The following is a 22,449-nucleotide window of genomic DNA, read 5'->3' on the forward strand; positions in this document are numbered from 1 at the left end:
ATAATAACACATAATAGCAAATGATCACGATTAACCAAATTCAACACAACTAACATGATAGCATGGTTAATATTAAAAAAACCGTAAAAAACGTTCATAGGTATGAATAAACGCTGTACATTAAATGTGATTTGGAGTTATCGGACCGCCTCCGTGGTCTAGTGGTAGAGCGTCCGACCGGACAGCGGAAGGTCCGGGGTTCGATCCCCGGCCGCGTCATACCAAAAAACGTTAAAAATAGTACTTGTTACCCTGTCTGGCGCTCGGCATTAAAGGGCTAACACAAGGACTGGTCGGCTCGGAGTCAGTATACTGTGTCTGAGTGGGGTATTCATGTTAAACTGCGGCATGGTATCTCAGTGAGCTAGCACTATAAATTGGCATCAGTCCGGACTAGTACCAGCAGCCACACACGTACATGCACGTCGCTATATAAGTGCAATAATTCTTGGACGCGACGTTAAACCCCATTTCACCTCACCTCAACTGGAGTTATCGATGTAAGTTTCATTGTCAGCATTTATTCACATGGTATAATTCATTGATAAGCACCATTTATGTACAAATTGTATTGAAAGTTAAAAATTTATCCACCCTTCATGATCTGTACAATAAGGTTTAATAGAGAACTGCTTATATCACCAAAATAATGAACATATTGCATTGAACGCAACTGGCAGCTTATGCACTCGATGGATATTGATCCTGTTAAGCGCGTTTGCTTACATGATGTCCGGATTTAGTCTGAGATTCCCATCTCCGAACCCGCTGTGAACTTTCATTCCGACGTGAAGTAACAATAAGTTTTCGTATATCAAATTCCCCCGCCGCTGTGAAAAAAAGAGCCCCGGTGTGATAACAAAAAGTTACAACTTCCTTTGCACACTCATGCAATAAATAGAGGATATTTCATGTGTCGAGTGAAATATCATATATCTCTCATCGAGTGACGGCGGAAAGGAGATATTTTCTCGAGTGGCTTACGAGTCACTCGATAAGAGAAACATGATATTTCACGAGACACAAGGAATATCCTATTTATTATATACTTTGCGTGCAGTTATCTACCGGAATATTAAAATATTTCATCACAAATGTAAAACCTCAAAACGTTAATTCTCGCTACCTTTCACATGGGGACGGTTCACCATCCCTTGTATTTGCGATTTAAAAAGTAGTTTCGTGTTTGCGAATCTTAAAAAATATAAACAAAGTATCCAAAAATATTTAGGGTCACGAAAATTCTTTATCATACATTTAGATATGATTATATACAAAATCAACAAAACATATTCTTGAAAACTTGGAGACCGCTGTTGGAAGCAAAAGAATACACGCTGGTCAAGAAACAAAAATGGCGCTTTGCGAAACGAGCAGTCTCGATTGACGAGTTAAATGAGAAATGTACAATTTATAATGAAAGATTTTCGAGAGAATAACAAACGGCAAAGAAGGGATATTAATTCCATTAAAGACCATCTGTCATTATTTTGCTTTGTTGAATGTGGAACTAACGTAAAAAGGACATCAACAGTTTGTGTACGGGCTTGACATTTACGCAGAAGGGAGACAATATAAGGGGAGGTAAATCTTGTATAACAATAGTTCCGTCAACGTGTTACTGCAGTGAAATATCAAGTGTTATGTTCACTGCAATGAAAATATCACTTTCCCCAACTTCAGAAAAATCAGTCCTTCACACTGAAGTCTATAATAAAACCAGTTGAGATTGATCTTTCTTCAGCTATGTTTATTAAATATTCTCTACTGAAGCAAAGTAACTCGATCTACGTCACAAATAAATTATTAAAGACTGATAGCAAAACTTTAAAATGTTATAGAATAAGTTACACAACATCAGTTTATTTTGTTTTAAAAAACAGCAACTTTTTTTCATCATATTTCGTCCGCCCTCTCTTTTGCTGGTTAAGGTTGTAGATGAGAAACACGATATGGATGGCCTTAAACGAAATTTATCAATACGATGCACTGCCCTACTTATCACTACACACGCACAGTATGAACAAAATATGTATTCAAGGAACTCTGGAATATGTGGCAGAACGAAACGGTGTGACTTGTCACTCAGTAACCCGTCTCCTGTACCCTGTCACTTGTACCTTACAGAGGCGACACCCAACTCATCCTTCCTCCCTCGTCGTCCGTCTTCTCTTCCGGGCTCCTCTCCTCGCTTGTCTTGTCTGTTTCACTAGGCAGCAAGGGCATCGTTTCACAGACCACGTCACAGACGTCGGGGAGAGAGGCCGCATCTCCACTTCTTTGTTGAAGCTGACGTGCCCAGTGATGGGGAACATTTTCATACAGGACATCTTCTTCATCACTGTCAATGGATGAAATGTCCATATTGACCCTAAAATCAAAATCAGCTGTACAGTACAATATTTTGCATTTAATTCACTTACTCACTAACTCACTCACTCAAGCACTTACGCACTCACTCAAGCACTCACTCACTCACTCACTCACTCACTCACTCACTCACTCACCTGTGCGTATTATTAAGCCGGTTCCAGCATGTCTCACACTGGATGTGTACTGGTTCCATGGGACGAGTGAAGGTCTGTTCACATTGCAAGGCATCCAGGAGAATGCTGTGTATGAATATATACTGCTCCTGAAAATACATCACACAAACTCAAACTTTCGAAATTTAATAAACAGAAAAAGTTGAAGAGTTGTACTTCAGGAATACAACATGCATATTGATCCCAAACCGATATTAATAGTGTCAGGACAACGTAAAACACATGGTCAACATTTGATAATGTCCTCAATGACAGCAATTTAACCAAAGTCCTTGTCAGCATTAACATTGGAACATTTTTAGACCGTTTGTTTTCTGTTAGAAGTAACGTAATAATATTAGTCACTTTATAACGATCGTGGAGACTAAACAGTTCTGCTGAATTTCTGCACACTTGGGTCAACATATTTTGAGGAGGAAAAATAGGAAGAAAAACACCGTCTGCCGTTGACCTGACCCTGTGGAAGGGCGTCACAGCAATGTGTGCCGCATGCATAACCATTGGTCACCTTCCACCTCTGGTTGTACCAACAGTGTCACAGGCGAGAAGGCTTGTGTAACGTATATGGTCAAAGGGTTCCCGTGATATTATTCGAACGGTGTGTTGTGGTTTTAAACGTGAATAAAAACGTGAAACACTCTTGATACCTCTTCCTTGTTTCACAAAGAACATTGCATGCGAAGGATTTTTATTCCGAATTAGGGGGTACGGGTGACCCAGTCGTCAAAGGCGCCGCGATTCGATGTGCAAAGTTGCGTCCCTTGGACATGCCAGAAACCTATGATTGTGGGTTCGAATCCCGGTTCGCCCCGATTATGTTTCTAGGTTTGTCAGCACCATACCCGTGCTCGTGGGTTTCACCGAAGTGGTAAACGTCTGAGACCTGCATCACTTCGGGCTTTCCTCCCACATTAAGCTGACACGACGTGATATTACTGGAATAATGTTAAAAGCGGCGTTAAACCCAACTCACTCACTCACTCACTCACTTATTCCGAATTACCTTCTCTGATAAGGGATTAACACCTGCAGATGCTGTTTGTTTGTTTGTCTGTTGTTTAAGGCAGACTATATGTCATAAGTTCGCAGGACTTTCAGTCAGACATTTTAGTAATCTTTTAGTAATAAACTAACTTTTGTCTGAACCATTTTCATCCTCTTCCTACGGAAGTGTTGCACACAGTTGTAGACACAGACTCGGCCCTCGCTCCTCGCCTGGTCCAGTAAGTAGTCCAACGCTAAGAAAGTCCCAGTCCGTCCAACACCTGCACTGCATAGGGCAAGAAACACAATGAATACTTTGATTGGCATTTAGAAGTTGGGAGAGCATGAATACATGACACTTTTTAATGGAAAGCAACTTATTTTATTGTTTGTGCGACATTTCAGAGCTCCTTCTTGCTTCACCATTCACCTGATAAAGGAGCAAGAAGTAGCTCTGAGACGTCTAACAAAGATTAAAATAAGTTGCTTTCATTAAAAAATGTCATGTATTCAACGCAATCAATTGCTTCAGCAAAAACCGAACCTGCATATTCGTCAAATCCATTACTGTGTGAAAAGTGTGGATCGTACATATTGATAACAAAAGTCAATGCCATATTCCATTTGACAGAAGAACTATTCCAAATATATTAATTCAAGAACTTTGAATCATTGCAAGTGACCAATTCTGACGACAGATGTGAGCATATGCTGCCGCTACACAAGTTAAGGGCAATGTCATCGTTAACGATTAAGTTGTGTTTGTCTACTAATAAGATACATACGTTTTTCTTATTGTACGTGAAATAGATATTTGGAATAAATATCTGTTACCTGCAGTGAACCACTAATGGCCCTGACAGTGGTAGTGCCGTGTCCTTCACTACTTTGTGGAAGTGTAATAGTGCTGTAGTGTCCCTGGGAACCCCGTGGTCGGGCCACTGGGTGAAATGGAACTGTTTGATCACTCTTGTCTCTGTACCTTCCTGTAAGGACATAAAACAGCAACGCTTCAACCGGTGCAGAGAGCTCACTTGCATTACATCGCTATCTGCGGGTCCATAGGTTGTAGGTATAATTTGTACTATATGGCTAGTGAGTGGAGGGTGTAGCTATCCCGCCTACTATAGGACCATGGGGTGGAGGGTGTTACTATCCCGCTTACTATAGGACCAGGGGGTGGAGGGTGCAGCTATCCCGCCTTCTATAGGACCAGGGTGTGGAGGGTGTAGCTATCCCGCCTACTATAGGACCAGGGGGTGGAGGGTGTTGCTATCCCGCCTACTATAGGACCAGGGGTTGGAGGGTCTAGGTAACCTAACCACTATAGAACCAGGGGATGGAGGGTGTAGCTATCCCGCCTACTATAAGACCAGGGGGTGGAGGGTGTAGCTATCCCGCCTACTATAGGACCAGGGGTTGTAGGGTGTAGCTATCCCGCCTACTATAGGACCAGGGGGTGGAGGGTGTTGCTATCCCGCCAACTATAGGACCAGGGGGTGGAGGGTGTAGCTATCCCGCCTACGATAGGACCAGGGGGTGGAGGGTCTAGGTTACCTAACCACTATAGAACCAGGGGATGGAGGGTGTTGTTATCCCGCCTACTATAGGACCAGGGGGTTGGATGGTCTAGGTAACCTAACCACTATAGAACCAGGGGATGGAGGGTCTAAGTAACCTAACCACTATGTGACCAGGGGGTGAAGCGCGTAGATAACCCAACGATTACATCGCCAGGGTGTAGAGTTTGTAGGTAACCCAATTGCTATATGGCCAGTGGATGGAAGGTGTAGGTAACCCAACGAGTATATGGCCAGGGATTGGAGGTCGAAGCTGCCCGAACGACTATATGGCAGATAGTCAGAATCAGAGGGTGTAGGTCACCTGTCATCCAGATTGCCAGGGATCGGATGGCGGAGGTCAGCTACCTCCCAATAGGCCACGGAGCGGAGGGTGTAGGTCACCTATCTCCCAGAAGGTCAGGTGTCCAGGGAGCTCAGAAAATAGGTCACCCAACCCCCATATGGCCAGAAACCTTCCAAAAGGTCACCTGCGTTCATAAAGGCCACGCGGCGGAGGGTGTGAGTCACCTAACTTCTAGGTGTTCAGGGAGCGGAGGGTGTAGGTCAACTTACTTCCAGATCGCCATTGAGTGGAGGGTGTAGGTCGCCTACCTTCTAGGTGTTCAGGGAGCGGGGGATGTGGGCCACCTAACTTCCAGATGGCCAGGAAGCGGACGGGTGTTTCAGGTCACCTACCTTCCAGATCGCCATTGAGCGGAGGGTGTAGGTCTCGTAGACTTCCTCTTTCGCGCACTGAACACTTATACTGCCGTACATCGTGGACTCAGAGCTGCAGAATGGCCAGTACCCGTAGCACTTAAACTGAGAGAATGCATGATATATTTATATATAGGGTTATTAATGTAGTAGTACTATTATTTGCTCATGATCCCTAATGTGATGACATCATGGCGAGTAAAGATTTTTGAATCGGCAGTTCAAAATATATTTGTACATGAACGTCGACGATATCATCACTTCATGGTCGGAGACATCTTGATTATTATTATTTTTACAAGAAGCTGACATAATGTATTCTGACCTTCCCCGACTCCATGAGGTTAGTAACCATGACAATCTTGGCGGTGTTCAGCTGCCATATCATCCTCCAGAAGTCGTTCTTTGTGTGTTCCAAGGGCCCTGTAGAAAGGTTTTCAAGGCTATCTATAGCAAATACGTTGCATGTCATTCCATGGCATTTGATTGGTTAACCAATCTGTCCTGTCCTTATGTTTTAATTCACCCAAAAAATAATTAAATCACGCCCACTGGCGGGCTTTTGATTCTTGATTGGCTGATAATGGAATTAGGTGGGCTTGTGTTGCATTTTTGCGCTAAATGATGTCACCGATTATGTACTTTTGGTTTTTGTGTTAATGGTGAAATAAGCAGTCTGTCAAGTTATTATTGTTGACGTATTTATTCAAATGAATTGACTTAAATATGTTTTAGCGTTTGTGGAGTTAGAAACGTTAAAACCTGTTAACACGTTTATATGAGGCCATAAACGCAAGAAATATTGAAATGAATTCGTAACTATATCCATATAAAAGCGAAAAAAGAATTCCCGTAATGATAAGAGTTCGTTGTTCTGTTCCGATTGACATGAGTAATGGCATAGTCATATTGAACTAAGAAGCCATTTGAATGTCGACTTAGTAGGATAGACACGAGTATGTCCATTGGCAGTATTATGATATGTGTGGAGATGACGAAGAAAGTAGTTTACCAAACCCATGAAAGTCTCCACGTACCTTGGGTTGCAACATAGCGGGTCTGGTCCATGTATCCCTGTGGGGGATAAAATCTCCATGAGTAACTGTGTAACTCACAATACATTATTAAGCGAGTTTTGTTGAGCTGTTAGCATTATTCCAGTAATATCAGACCGCCCCCGTGGTCCAGTGGTAGAGCGTCCGCCCGGAGAGCGGAAGGTCCGGGGTTCGGTCCCCGACCACGTCATACCATAAGATGTTAAAAGATGGTACTTGCTGTTACCCTGTCTGGCGCTCGACATTAAGGGGCTAAAACAAGGACTGGTCGGCTCGGAGTCAGTATACTGTGTCTGAGTAGGGTATTCATGTTAAACTGTGGCATGGTATCTCAGTGGGCTATCACTATAAACTTTAAAGCCAATTTCTCCTCATTTCACCCCTAGTAACGCTTGGGGACACGGGTGGCCCAGTCTTCTAAGACGCCGCGATTCGCTGTGTAGAGTTGCGTCCCTTGAACACGCCAGAAACCTATGATTATGGGTTCGAATCCCGGTTCGCCCCGATTATGTTTCTAGGTTTGTCAGCACTATACACGTGCTCGTGGGCTTTCCTCCCACATTAAGCTGACACGCCGTGATATAACTGGAATAATGTTAAAAGCGGCGTTAAGCCGAACTCACTCATTCCAGTAACACGTGGGTGAGATGAGGGGAAATTTGGTTTAAAGTTGTGTCCAAGATTATTGCACTTATATGGCCACGTGCATGCGCGTGTCTGCTTGTACTAGTCAGCACTGATGCCGATTTATAGAGCTAGCTCACTGAGATGCCGTGCCACAGTTTAACATAATTACCCCATTCAGACACAGTATACTGACTCCGAGCCGAGCAGTCCATGTTTTAGTCCCTTAATGAGTAATGTCGAGCGCCAGACAGAACCAACCTAAATTCTTCATAACTTACATCTATGTAGGAGGCGTTGATGTAGTCGCTGTCATCTTCATTTTCAATCTCAAGGGGCACTCGTGTAGCATCAACTGTAAATACCAAAAATAACATCTGATGTCGTTTTTGTGGCAGGATTGAACTGTTTCTCTGCAATAACGACGATAACAATAGCAGCTGGTGGGACACGCATGTGTAACAAGCAAATGGGACATGCATTTTATCAGATATCTATCCGCCATGTCTGTTTGATGCTACTGTTAAGGAACACGTGACATGGAGACTATTTCGAAAATAGGGTGATAAAGCTGAACAACATCAGAGAAAAGTACTCCGTGTGAATCTGTATGTTTTAGATATGATTAAACCTCGAAATTGAATGTGAAGTTGAAAACGTCAACGCCAGAGACCAGTCTCGATTATCCACCAAAACAGTCTCAATTTGGCGCAGAGGTGATGTGAGGTGAGGTGAGGTGAGGTGAGGTGAGGTGAAATGGGGTTTAACGTCGCGTCCAAGATTATTACACTTATATAGCGACGTGCATGTACGTGTGTGTGTTTGTGTGGCTGCTTGTACTAGTCCGGACTGATGCCGATTTATAGTGCTAGCTCACTGAGATACCATGCCGCAGTTTAACATAAATACCCCACTCAGACAAAGTATACTGACACTGAGCCGACCAGCCTTTTAGCCCCTTAATGCCGAGCGCCAGACAGGGTAACAACAAGTACCATCTTTTAGCGTATTTTGGTATGACGTGGCCGGGGATCGAACCCCGGACCTTCCGCTCTCAGAGGTCCGATTTGGCGCAGAAGCCCAAACAGTGAATATATAATTATGGATCGCTGAAAAAATGGTGATGACACCTGGAGTTCGCGAAAAGGCTCAGCAATTCATAGATATCCATAAACTCCAATTTCGAACATTTACTCAAAGTGAGGTTCCATAACGAACCGCAAAATTCTACCTATCTAAGATTGATTAAAGTAAGTATAAATTTCTTTTGAAAAATGACTCTTGATAAAAGAGTACAGCAGGATATATAATTACATACATGGCAGGATATCTTTGTATCTGTTCTTCCCTTCGTTTTCGTCCAAGGAGGCACAATCTACTGGTTTTATATTTGAAGAAGGCAGTTTCTAAAACAGAAACATAATAGCTTGTAGTGTTTACAGCCGCAGAGAGCAATATGTCATGGAGAAAAATGCTTGAATATTGACTTGGCAAAAGTTGGTCGGGTTTGAGACTCCCCGATCTATATATTAGGGAGTTCCATGTGCAGGTATGTACCTTAAGGTCCTAGGTGCCGTTGTACAACACAACCTTAACGCTACGACTGTCGTAAGTCTATGATATGGTATGGGAGTAACGATCACCTTAGCGCTAAGATCGCTTCGTACAACGGCACCCGGGTGTGTGGTTCGAATCGCACATCCATCCTATGTTAAGATCCCTTGCTGATAAACATATTTGCACCAAGGACGTAAGCCTCCAAATTTTAGCAACGTTAACCACAGACAACCCACTCGCCAAATGGCAACACATTATTTTTTATCGTACGGTTGAGTGAGTGAGTAAGTTGGATTTAACGTCGCTTTTAACAATATTCCAGTTATATCACGGCGTGTCAGCTCAATGTGGGAGGAAAGCCCGAAGTGATGCAGGTCTCAGGCGTTTACCACTTCGGTGAAACAAACGAGCTGGTATGGTGCTGACAAACCTAGAAACATAATCGGGGCGAACCGGGATTCGAACCAACAATCATAGGTTTCTGGCGTGCCCAAGGGAAGCAGATCTGCGGCAATTAGACGACTGGGCCCCCCGTGCCCCCCGTACGGTTGATGATATTCAGAACCTTGAAATATACCTACTTTAAACTCCCCCTCCATGACCTCCTTCGACGTGTCCCCGTTCAGCTCATCACACATGTCCCCGCCTAGTGTATAGACTGGAAGATGGACATATAATTATTATGTACGGAATGCACACTTAGGTTGCATGTATACATTCGTTTGCAGAATTTCCGTCTTATCCTAATGTTAAGTCTCGTTATGTGTCTTACATTTTCCGGTCACGAAGACATGCAGATTAACATGTATGTAACTTCGAAAACAGTAAAAACCCATAGCATGCAGTAAAATCCCAGTTACATGACACCTGTCATCTCCCCGGGGCAAGGGCGTTAACTGACTTTTAAAGTACAGTTTCTAACCTTGCCGATCTAGGCTGGAATTCCGGAGTTACATTTTGGCTGCATTAACGAGTCTATGCATGGTCCAATCAAAATCGCGTAACGAACTAGTCACATGTTTCGTAAACAACATAGATTTCAACATACAGATTTCGGTCGACTGCAGGATTTGCAAAGCATGTGTACTGTCGACTGGGCGTCGACAGATATTTTGCAAATCTTTTCATGTTCGTAATAAAAGTGCTCGAGTGATCTGATGCACTTCGCGGGGTAAGACCCGTTTTATTACAATATAGATATTGTTTATCGATCAGATCGTCTTGATTGGGCGCCGCCATTTTGTTTGATGCCAAGGCAAGTGATACGAGAGGGAATCTGATTGGTCAATAGGAGGGACGTAGAAGTGACATAACTCAGGAGAATGGACACATGTCACACTGTCCTGTCCAAATATGAAGCCAGGGAAGTCGATGTAAGTGATATGCCATGATGAAACTTCACATGAAAAAGGCATAGCTCTGAATTATATTCCACATGCACATACATGGAACTACGTATATAACGAACACGCTTATAACGAACTGACGGATATAACGAACTTACTTTTTGTCCCGACTTTTTGCTGTAGTTATGCTGTATATATGCGTGTAAAGAACTACGGTTATTACAAACTAAAATTTGAGTTTGTTATAACCGTAGTTTAATGTATTTTGTTCAATTGGACCTCGAACATGGTGGGAAATTAAATTTTGCACAAATTGTTTTATTAGATACATTTTATACCTTTGGTGACAAGATCCTTTGATTGGGTCAAAATAAGGTATACGGAACTCTCAAAAGTCATACTTACACCATATTGATTAGTTTAGATCGATTGTCTATTGGCTATATTCCTACCCGAACACGATGTGTAAGTTGGATTAGGAGTTCCGTTTTGGTTCTGCTGTCTTCCTTTGCGTCGCCTTTGTTTGAAAAAAAAGGCACGTGGTATTATTATACATGTCGTGAAATCCGCAAGATGGGCGTAGATGATAAATAAACAAGACAACGTAAAGCGTGATCCCTTCTTCGTTGCGGGGTGGGTCCTGTTGAACGTGACACGCATCGGGCTGACGATAAAAGTTCCATAAATGGTTTCAGGGACCAACATGGAAAGACATACCCTTAATAACATGTTCCCTACTTTATGTCGCCTTGACGGTAAACGGTCATTCGCCACCACTCGCCCTTTTCCGTATCCTTCAAGAAGACTCATCCCTCTATCGATGAATATAATGTGCGAAAATACGACAAACCAATCAGTATCCGCGTATGATTTCAAGTTCTTCGTCAAAGAATCCCCCAGAAATAATTTTTGATTTTACATATGTCTTGCATCTAAAAATATACCCATGACACAGTTAAATGTGTTCAATCATACTGTATAACTCCGCATGTCCAGATGTGCTTTAAATTGCATCTGAAATATATATAATATATGGGGAAATATATGTGAACCAATAAGCAACGAGTTGACAATTGTTTTAGGTATGCCCGTTTGCGCTGAGACGGAACCCGGTCGCAAAAATGGCCATGAGAGGGGAACGAGTCGCTATTCGGATTGTCCCGGAATAACACGAGTTGGTCACGAATGGGTGATCGGTAAAGCATCCAATAAGGCTTTTATTAATGTTATTCTGCTTATGGACGTGGTATTCTTTAACTGGAGTCTCGGAGTATACACGAATACAATGAACTGCGCACCTTCTGTACACGATGACAACGAGGATGAGGATGGCGATGGCGGCAAGTACAACAAACGTGGCTCCAGCTTTGGCTCCTGTGGCTGAAACAAACGTGTTCATTACATACCGGTTAGATGGTCATGATCAAGTCACAGAATACATGCACAAATATATCTCGTATATATTGGCCTCTCGCTAACACCTGTGGCTGTCTGCTGGTCATTTAAACAGTGATTCAGTATCTAAATATATTGACTCAAACGCTTTGGAAGACAATGGCAAAATAAATTTGTGTGTGTCTGCGTATGTGTGTGTGTCTGCGTTTGTGTTTGTCTACCTGTGTATGTCTGCGTTTGTCTGTGTATGTGTATTTCTGCATCTGTGTGTATGTGTGAATATATGTATGTATCTGCGTTTGTGTGTATGTGTGAGCATGTGTGTGTCTGCGTCTGTGTAAGTGTGTACATGTGTCTGCGTCTGTGTGGTTGTTACATTGTATATGCAAGTAATACTATTAAATGTTAATCGTTTGGGCTATCGCATTTAGTTTGAACATATTCCTTTAACATCTTCCCGAGGCCAGGGAGCTAACTGACTATAAAAGTCAAGTTCCTATCCTCGCCCAACTTGCTGGATTTTCGTGAATTTCGTGAAATTCGTGACTCGATCGGCTATTACGAGTTCTGTCCCTTGTATTTCCCTCCTATTGTCCAATCCGAGTCCAAATCTTATATCACTTCAAACAAAATGGCGGCTCCCAGTCAAGACCATCTGATCGATAGCCAAGATCTATAGTGTAACTAAACAAGTCCTACCTCACAAATTACTTGAGCACCTTGATAATAAACATGACAAGATTTGGAAAATATCGATCGTAGCGTCACCAGTGGCTATTACGAGTTATGTCCGTTCTATGTCCCTCCTAATGACAATAAAATTCCACCTCTCGTATCATTTGCATTTGCTTCAAACAAAATGGCGGCGCCCAGTCAAGGCGATCTGTTCAAAAGCTATATTGTGATCAAACGGGTTTTACTTCGCGAAGTGCATCAAATCTCGTGAGCACCTGGATTAGAAACATGAAAATATTTGGAAAGTATTTACGACGAGTTGGCGGTACACAGCGTTAAATGCAGTCGACTTTACGGAGAAATCAGTGGATTCGATTGTTGTGTATGTAGCGGCCATAAAAATGAACGTCGAAATGAACCTCAAGCCAATGTCAAGCTGAAATCTCATGACAGTTGACAGGTGTCATTATGACCGACCGAACCCCACTCCATATTGTGCAATGAAGGATCACTGGTCTGTTGTGTATGTAGCGGCCATACAATTTTGGAGTCCCGTGGTGGGATTCGAAGCACTGACCTTCTGATCAGAGGTCGGACGCCTTGTCCACATGACCAAAGAGGTTAACCCCGTCAGCAAGCTGACAAGGTAAGGATGTCATCTGTGGGACGACTCCACGCCCTGCTACATACTCCCTCGTCAACGGAAGGCACGTACTGATGCTTATTTTGCTCAAATTTAATATGAACATGCTCAGCCCCACGTTGGGCTCCAATGTAGCGGCCATAAAATTTCCGAGTCCCGTGATGGGGTTCGAACCACGGACCTTCTGATCCGAGGTCGGATGCCTTGTCCACATGACCAAAGAGGTTAACCCCGCCAGCAAGCTGACAAGGTAAGGATGTCATCTGTGGGACGACTCCACGCCCTACTACATGTACAACAATGTCATATGAATTTAATTGTAAAGTTGGGACGCTGGCATTCTTTCTAATCATCGAACTGCCAGTCAATGTCTTGAGTCTGTATCCCGACACAATGCATCCCTGTAGCCCGACCATCACTGTCACGAAACATCTCTGTAACCCGACTGTGACTGTCACGATACATCCCTGTAACCCGACTATCACTGTCATAATACATCCTTGTAACCCGACTAAAACTATGACAATACATCCCTGTAACCCGACTATTACTGTCACGATACAGCTCTGTAACCCGACTGTGATTGTCACAATACATCCCTGTAACCCGACTGTGACTGTCACAATACATCCATGTAACCCGACCATCACTGTCACAATACATCCCTGTAACCCGACCATCACTGTCACAATACATGCGTGTAACCCGACTGTGACTGTCACGATACATCCATGTAACCCGACTATCACTGTCACAATACATCCCTGTAACCCGACTATCACTGTCACAATGCATCCCTGTAACCCGACCATCACTGTCAAAATACATCCCTGTAACCCGACTATCACTGTCACGATACATCCCTGTAACCCGACCATCACTGTCACAATACATCCCTGTAACCCGACCATCACTGTCACGATACATCCCTGTAACCCGACCATCACTGTCACAATACATTCGTGTAACCCGACTATCACTGTCACGATACATCCCTGTAACCCGACCATCACTGTCACAATACATCCCTGTAACCCGACTATCACTGTCACAATGCACCCCTGTAACCCGACCATCACTGTCACAATACATCCCTGTAACCCGACTATCACTGTCACGATACATCCCTGTAACCCGACCATCACTGTCACAATACATCCCTGTAACCCGACCATCACTGTCACGATACATCCCTGTAACCCGACCATCACTGTCACAATACATCCGTGTAACCCGACTATCACTGTCACGATACATTCCTGTAACCCAACCATCACTGTCACAATACATCCATGTAACCCGACTGTGACTGTAACGATACATCCATGTAACCCGACTGTGAGTGTCACAATACATCCCTGTAACCCGACTGTGACTGTCACGATACATCCATGTAACCCGACTATCACTGTCACAATACATCCCTGTAACCCGACCATCACTGTCACAATGCATCCCTGTAACCCGACTATAACTGTCACAATACATCCATGTAACCCGACCATCACTGTCACAATACATGCGTGTAACCCGACTGTGACTGTCACGATACATCCATGTAACCCGACTATCACTGTCACAATACATCCCTGTAACCCGACTATCACTGTCACAATGCATCCCTGTAACCCGACCATCACTGTCAAAATACATCCCTGTAACCCGACTATCACTGTCACGATACATCCCTGTAACCCGACCATCACTGTCACAATACATCCCTGTAACCCGACCATCACTGTCACGATACATCCCTGTAACCCGACCATCACTGTCACAATACATCCGTGTAACCCGACTATCACTGTCACGATACATCCATGTAACCCGACTGTGACTGTTACAATATATTTCTGTAACTCAACTTAAAATGCCACAATACATCCCTGTTACCCGGCTATATCTGGCACAATACATCCCTGTGAACCGACCATAACTGTCATAATACATCCCTGTAACCCGACTTTACATCTCACAATACATCCCTGTAACCCGACTTTACATCTCACAATACATCCATGTAACCCGGCTGTAACTGTCACCATACATCTCTGTAACCCGACTTTACATCTCACAATACATCCATGTTACCCGGCTGTAACTGTCACAATACATCTCTGTAACCCGAGTTTACATCTCACAATACATCCCTATAACCCGACTTTACATCTCACAATACATCCATGTAACCCGGCTGTAACTGTCACAATACATCTCTGTAACCCGAGTTTACATCTCACAATACATCCATGTTACCCAGCTGTAACTGTCACAATACATCTCTGTAACCCGACTTTACATCTCACAATACATCTCTGTAACCCGACTTTACATCTCACAATACATCCTTGTAACCCGGCTGTAACTGTCATAATACATCCCTGTAACCGACCATAACTGTTACAATACATCCATGTGAACCGACCATAACTGTCATAATACATCCCTGTAACCCGACTTTACATCTCACAATACATCCCTGTAACCCGACTTTACATCTCACGATACATCCATGTAACCCGGCTGTAACTGTCACCATACATCTCTGTAACCCAACTTTACATCTCACAATACATCCATGTTACCCGGCTGTAACTGTCACAATACATCTCTGTAACCCGACTTTACATTTCACAATACATCTCTGTAACCCGACTTTACATCTCACAATACATCCTTGTAACCCGGCTGTAACTGTCATAATACATCCCTGTAACCGGCCATAACTGTCACAACTCACCCGGCTCTCATCACATTCACAGTATGCACTTCTGTCACAAAACGTCCCCGTAACGCCCTCCTCAACAACTCCTCAATAACACCCTGTACCCACCGACACCCGTCACAATGCGCCCCACCCGCCAACCACCCTCGCCAGTAACCCCCGTGTGAACCGCCTGATGCCGTCACACTTGTTGTGAATATGTAGCTCATTCATAGAAACAGCGGTAATTATACGTATGATGCACAGAAGTGTACTACCAACTACAATAAGCTAAAATGATAACATTCATATTAGCGATTACTACGAAAGCCCGTTAGGACCATATTGGTATTTTATTATTTTCTCTTTTAAAAGCCGTAATTACGCCTTTTCAAAACTCGTAATTACGAGAATAAAGTCGTCATTATGAAAACAAAAGTCGTAATTACGATTTTTTTCTGGTAATTACGACTTTTAAAAGAGAAAAAAAAGAAAATGCTAATATAGTCGTAATGGGCTTTCGTAGATTACAACTTACCACTTGACGCCCCCGTGTCTTTATCACATCCCACGCTACAGTTGCAGGGACAGAGAACATCGCACTTGTCCCCTGTGTAACCTGGCTCACAGCTGCCACAGTACTCCCCCCTGTAACCTGGCTCACAGCTGTCACACTCCCCGTGTCTTTGTCACATCCATCCCCACAGTTGGGGGAACAGGTAACATCACACTTGTCCCCTGTGTAACCTGGCTCACAGCTGTCACACTCCCCCGTGTCTTTATCACATCCATCTGTACAGTTGGGGGAACAAGGTGTTCTACAGTGTGGACCGTAATACCGGGGATTCTGACACGGTCCTGTACAACCATCAACATAACGTTTACACTGTGTACAGGCTGTAGGACAGTTCACGCCACAGTTATCTCCCTTCTTGCCGGCCACACATCCCTCTGTACACACAACACGGGAGTTGTCCATCTGACAGCGAGAGTTGAGACAGGTGTCTGGACAGTCATGTTCACACTGTTTACCATAGAACCTGGAGTCCAGACACTGGAGACACTTCCCAGATGACGTCACATTGACACAGCGAGGTAGACACGCACCGTCAACACAGGTCACGTTGTTACCATCACAGTTGCTGCATGGTATGCTTGTTGCGGATGCTGTGATATAAATTGGTAGAACAATCATAGATACACATATACATTGTTAAAAATAATGTAACACATTTCTTAATACAACAAAATACATTCAAAGTAACTGTTATCGCCCTTTGGACAATGCACACTTTCTACACTTATCAAATCTGTTGTTTCTGATATCTTACTAAATGTTAAAGATAAACAGAGCAGTTACTCTTGTCGAGATACAATGCCGGGGAAAAGAAAATATTCACTTGAAAACTGGATTCAATCTAAAATTTACAAACGTTACTAGGCTGAACACAGACACTTGCTGTGAAACAATCACTGATACGATGTGACCGCCTCCGTGGTTTAATGGTAGAGCGTCCGCAGCGGAAGGTCCGGGGATGGAACCCCAGCAGCGTCATACCAAAAGACGTTAAAAGATAGTACTTGGCGCTCGGCATTAAGGGGCTAAAACAAGGACTGGTCGGCTCGGAGTCAGTAGTGGGGTATTCATGTTAAACTGTGGCATGGTATCTCAGTGTGCTGGCACTATAAATCGGCATCAGTCCGGACTAGTACAAGCAGACACACACACACACATACATACACGTGCATGCACGTCGCTTTATAAGTGCAATAATCATGGACGCGACGTTAAACCCCATTTCACCTCACCTCACCTGATGCAATGTATGCAGTATGGCCTCTGATGCCTGTATCAAATACATCACCATCGAATAACCATTTCTTGTTTGTATAATTATTGCCACCCTAAAACCCACATTAGTGTATACTTGCTTTTGCTGGCCAGCTAATTTCAAGTACAGTAGGGACGGTTGGGTAGCCTAGTGGTTCAAGTGTTCGCTCGTCACGCCGAAGACCCAGGTTCGAATCCCGATATGGGTACAATGTGTGAAGCCCATTTCTGGTGTCCCCGCCGTGATATTGCTGGACTTTTGCTAAAAGCAGCGTAAAACCATATTCACGCACTCACTCAAGTACAGTATATTACTTTATTAAACCTTACTGCATAGGACCCTTGGACCAATCAGGATGATTACAGCGGACAAGGTAGAGAGCCACGTGACCTGCATTCTATCCCAATGGACACGGCGTTGACCTGGATGATAAACAATACAGGGATGGTCCATGTACGGCCTTGTCTCCACAGCAGCTTATACACTGTATGCTGGAGAGGGGAGGGGTACAGGCGTCAGGTTACCTGCAACAGAGTCACACAGTCAAGTGTATCGGTGCTTTCCTATGGGAAACCTAATACAGATTTGGGCGGTGTTTATAGATTGACGACTGGCCCATAACTAAGAAAACGTACCATCTTGTCTGCTTGTGCCAAGTCTGTAACGCAATAAAATGACCAGTGTGTATGTAGTGTCTTTGAAGGCTGGTCAATAGTTCTAACAAAACCAACAATTGTGAAAGTGTTTTCGAACCCACATTGTCGCACAGCAGCCTTTGCAAGTCGAGAGGTGTGAGAAGAGGCATTGTCATGAAGTAGTAGAACTCCAGCAGTCAGCATCTCTCGTAGATTTTCTTTAATATAATCTCTCAGGCGATGAGCCAAATCAGCCTAGTAGGCACCGGTAATCGTCTTTTGACTTTCTAAGTAATCAACAAGGATCACACCATTTGCATCCCAGAATACAGTAGCCATAACCTTCACTGATCTTGAAGACTTTAGTTTCTTTGGTGCCGGAGAAGTAGGATGGTGCTCTTCCATAGATTGACGTTTTGACTCGGGTTCGAATTGGTAAACCCATGTTTCATCACTCGTTACTAATCTTTATTTGAATTTGACAAAATCCAATAGGCTCTAAATTGTCTCTCGTAATGTCAGTTCTTTTTGCCTCAAGATCAGAATTTTGAAACTTTGTCACCCAACGAGTAGATATCTTATTCTTCTGTAAATGTTCATGAATATTAGTTTTCAGTGGATCTATGGTTTAGACCTGTGTCTTCCTTAAGTTAAGCAATTGTAATACGTCTATCTGACAGCATATGTTTTCTATCTCCTTGATTGAATCTTCATGGATGGAAGTTGAGGGACGAGACCTGGGATCATTATCAAGGCTTGTTCTCCCAGCCTTAAACATAACGCTCAACAGTTGGATAGCTAGGACACGTATCCTCATACACTTGTGACTTGCAGTCATGAATTTCTTAGGGAGTACTTTTCTCTAAAGTCAAAAACTTGACAGCTCCGTACTCGTTCTTTTCCATTTCTGTGTCCAATTGGAGCCCTACCACGTTCAACTTGGTGTCACATATACAAAGGGCCACAAGAGACCAAATACACTTGCAATGAACTACCCAAACAATGTACTACATTAACTAGCCCACCTTGGATATGGCCCATAATAAAGTTTGTTTAACTCTTTGACGAGCCCTCGTATGGGGATCGAACCCTGGCCGGCTTGATGAGCGAACACTCTACCGCTGGGTTACTCAAACAAGGAAGTACCTTTACCATGGCACGTACACATCATTGCAATGATACAAGTATTAACCACAGCAAAGCATTCAAACATCCACATGTTAAGCAGGGAACACAAATGGGTTAGTCATACCAGGAAAATTCAAATATCCGTCCGCCTCATACAAACGCTTGTAGGGCATATCATCAGAAAAGAGCTACCCCGGCTAGGATTTCCGAGTATTATCTAATTAGTTATAAAATGCATATTCTCGTTCATTGCAAGCAACAAGGCAACATTTGAAATATTTGAGCGTGAACTATAAGATTTAGATACAACCGTTTATTCATAAAACTGGTGACACTTTATGATATTTGATATGACCGATATTTCATTTTTTTATTCAATGGTAACACTTAAGGTGAATTTTGTGTTATGTGCGCTTGTTGTTGATTTACGTTATTTTATTAAACTTGTATACATCGTTCGGCCTAATGTAACCGATGTTGCTTACTATAGGTATATATGAAGAGATGGGTATTCAGCCGTCCCCGTGGTTGTCACTGGTCCTTTCGGGGTAATTTACGAAAAATTGATAACCCCTGAAAACATCCCAAATGCTATAATTTGTACGTTGTTTATCTGAGTTTTGTCCGTCTGCTTTGTGGAACGACGTTATAATATGGATACACTTTCTGGGTTGAATTTCTATTGTACTCCGCAGTAGTTATATACTCATAAAACCACCGACAACCCATTACCCGCAGTTTTCCTTCAATAAGACTCACGTCTCTATTTATGAAGTGACCGACTCCGTGGTCTAGTGGTAGAGCGTCCACCAGGAGAGCGGAAGGTCCGGGGTTCGATCATCGGCTGTGTTATACCAATAGACGTTTAAAGATGGTACTTGTTGTTACCCTGCCTGGCGCTCGGCATAAAGGGGCTAAAACAAGGACTGTCGGCTCTACTGACTTGGTTGATGCATGTCATCGTATCCCATTTGCGTGGATCGATCCTCATGGTGTCAATGACTGGATTGTCTGCTACAGACTCGATTATTTCCAGACCGCCGTCATAGACCGTATTAATATGGAATATTGCTGAGTGTGGCGTTAAACAACAAAGAAACACAACATGAGTCCCATAGAAGGACATTTCAAAAGAAATATCTGAGGCAGAAGGCGACCTCTTAAACACTTAAGCAACACCCGGCCGCGTTATATCAAAAGACGTTAAAAGATGTACTTGGCTAAAACAAGGACTGTCGACTCGGAGTCAGTATACTGTGTCTGAGTGGGATATTCATGTTAAACTGTGGCATGGTATCTCAGTGAGCTAGCACTATAAATCGGCATCAGTCCGGACTAGTAAAAGCAGCCACACACACACACACGTGCATGCACGTCGCTATAGAAGTGCAATAATCTTGGACATTATGAAGTATGTCGGCATTGACACTGACTGTCACCACCTTGACAGCATATGTTCAGACGGTGGCATATCTCAAATCGAGAAAAATCATTTGGCTTCTGTTGTTTGAAGCGACCAAACCCATCCCATAATCAGTGACAATATCTGCTGAAATCAGAGTCTATTGACACCGACTTTTCACAAGCTCGTGTTTATGTTTGTTTGTTTGTTGTTTAACGACACACTCAGCAATATTCCAGCTATATGACCGCGGTCTGTAATTAATCGAATCTGGACCAGACATTCCAGTGATTGACATCATGAGCATCGATCCGCGTAATACGGATACGATGACATGCATCAACCAAGTCAGCGAGCCTGACCACCCGATCCCGTTAGTCGACAAGCATAATCACCTTTTACGGCAAGCATGGGTTGCTGAAGACCTATCACTGGTTTACGTGTGTATGAATTGCTAAATGTGACGATATCATAAAGCCATGAGCAAATGTCCATGTATGAAACAAAGATGGAGCACTACCTTCATCAGCTTCAGCAGTAGAGACGTGAACTACGAGTACCTTGTGACTGCTTCATCTGTAACAGAGCCAGCGTTTCACCTTCCGTGCATACATTCCCGAGGACTAGTCATCTTTGTCCAAAATACAGTATTTAGCTGTAATGATAGTTTCCCCTTCTGCATTTGACAGCATTATGATGCGGAAATATTGACCATGCATTAGCTTGACGAACAGAAGTTTGTGTTGTAAAGGTTTTCACAGCTTTTATGATGCTGAGGGTGCATCCTTTATTGGGCATGAAATGAGCTACTTCCCTGTAACAAAGGTGTCAAAGACTTTAGAAACCGATTACCATTGCAAAGGAATTCAGTGGCAGAAAAGTTTCCCTGTATCTCATGTTTGTAGTGAGAGCTGAAAGCTGAGGATCGGGTTGTCAGAATGTGTGTCCTGGTTGATGGTGGCCCTCGTAACCCGCGCCTTATGTAGCTACACACAATGTGTGTCCTGGTTGATGGTGGCCCTCGTAACCCGCACCTTATGTAGCTACACACAATGTGTGTCCTGGTTGACGGTGTCTCATCGGAACCCGTGCTTTGTGTAGCTACACACAATATGTGTCCTGGTTGATGGTGGCCCTCGAAACCCGCGCCTTATGTAGCTACACACAATGTGTGTCCTGGTTGATGGTGCCAACCGTAGCCCGCGCCTTATGTAGTTACACACAATGTGTGTCCTGGTTGATGGTGGCCCTCGTAACCCGCGTCTTATGTAGCTACACACAATGTGTGTCCTGGTTGATGGTGGCTCTTGTAACCCGCGTCTTATATAGCTACACACAATGTGTGTCCTGGTTGATGGTGGCCCTCGTAACCCGCGTCTTATTAAGCTACACACAATGTGTGTCCTGGTTGATGGTGGCCCTCGTAACCCGCGCCTTATGTAGCTACACACAATGTGTGTCCTGGTTGATGGTGGCCCTCGTAACCCGCGCCTTATGTAGCTACACACAATGTGTGTCCTGGTTGATGGTGTCTCATCGGAACCTGCGCCTTATTAAGCTACACACAATGTGTGCCCTGGTTGATGGTGGCCCTCGTAACCCGCGCCTTATGTAGCTACACACAATGTGTGTCCTGTTGACGGT

The 22,449-nt window shown here is 43.6% G+C and overlaps 1 pseudogene; it reads right to left on the bottom strand.

The window, feature by feature from the left end:
* Positions 1–2,085: 2,085 nt before the first annotated feature.
* On the bottom strand, positions 2,086–18,036 carry LOC139479609 (uncharacterized; annotated as a pseudogene).
* Positions 18,037–22,449: the final 4,413 nt, after the last annotated feature.

This window comes from Haliotis cracherodii, unplaced genomic scaffold (assembly GCF_022045235.1).
Source record: "Haliotis cracherodii isolate W230 unplaced genomic scaffold, xgHalCrac1.p SCAF_4, whole genome shotgun sequence".
NCBI lineage: Eukaryota > Metazoa > Mollusca > Gastropoda > Lepetellida > Haliotidae > Haliotis > Haliotis cracherodii.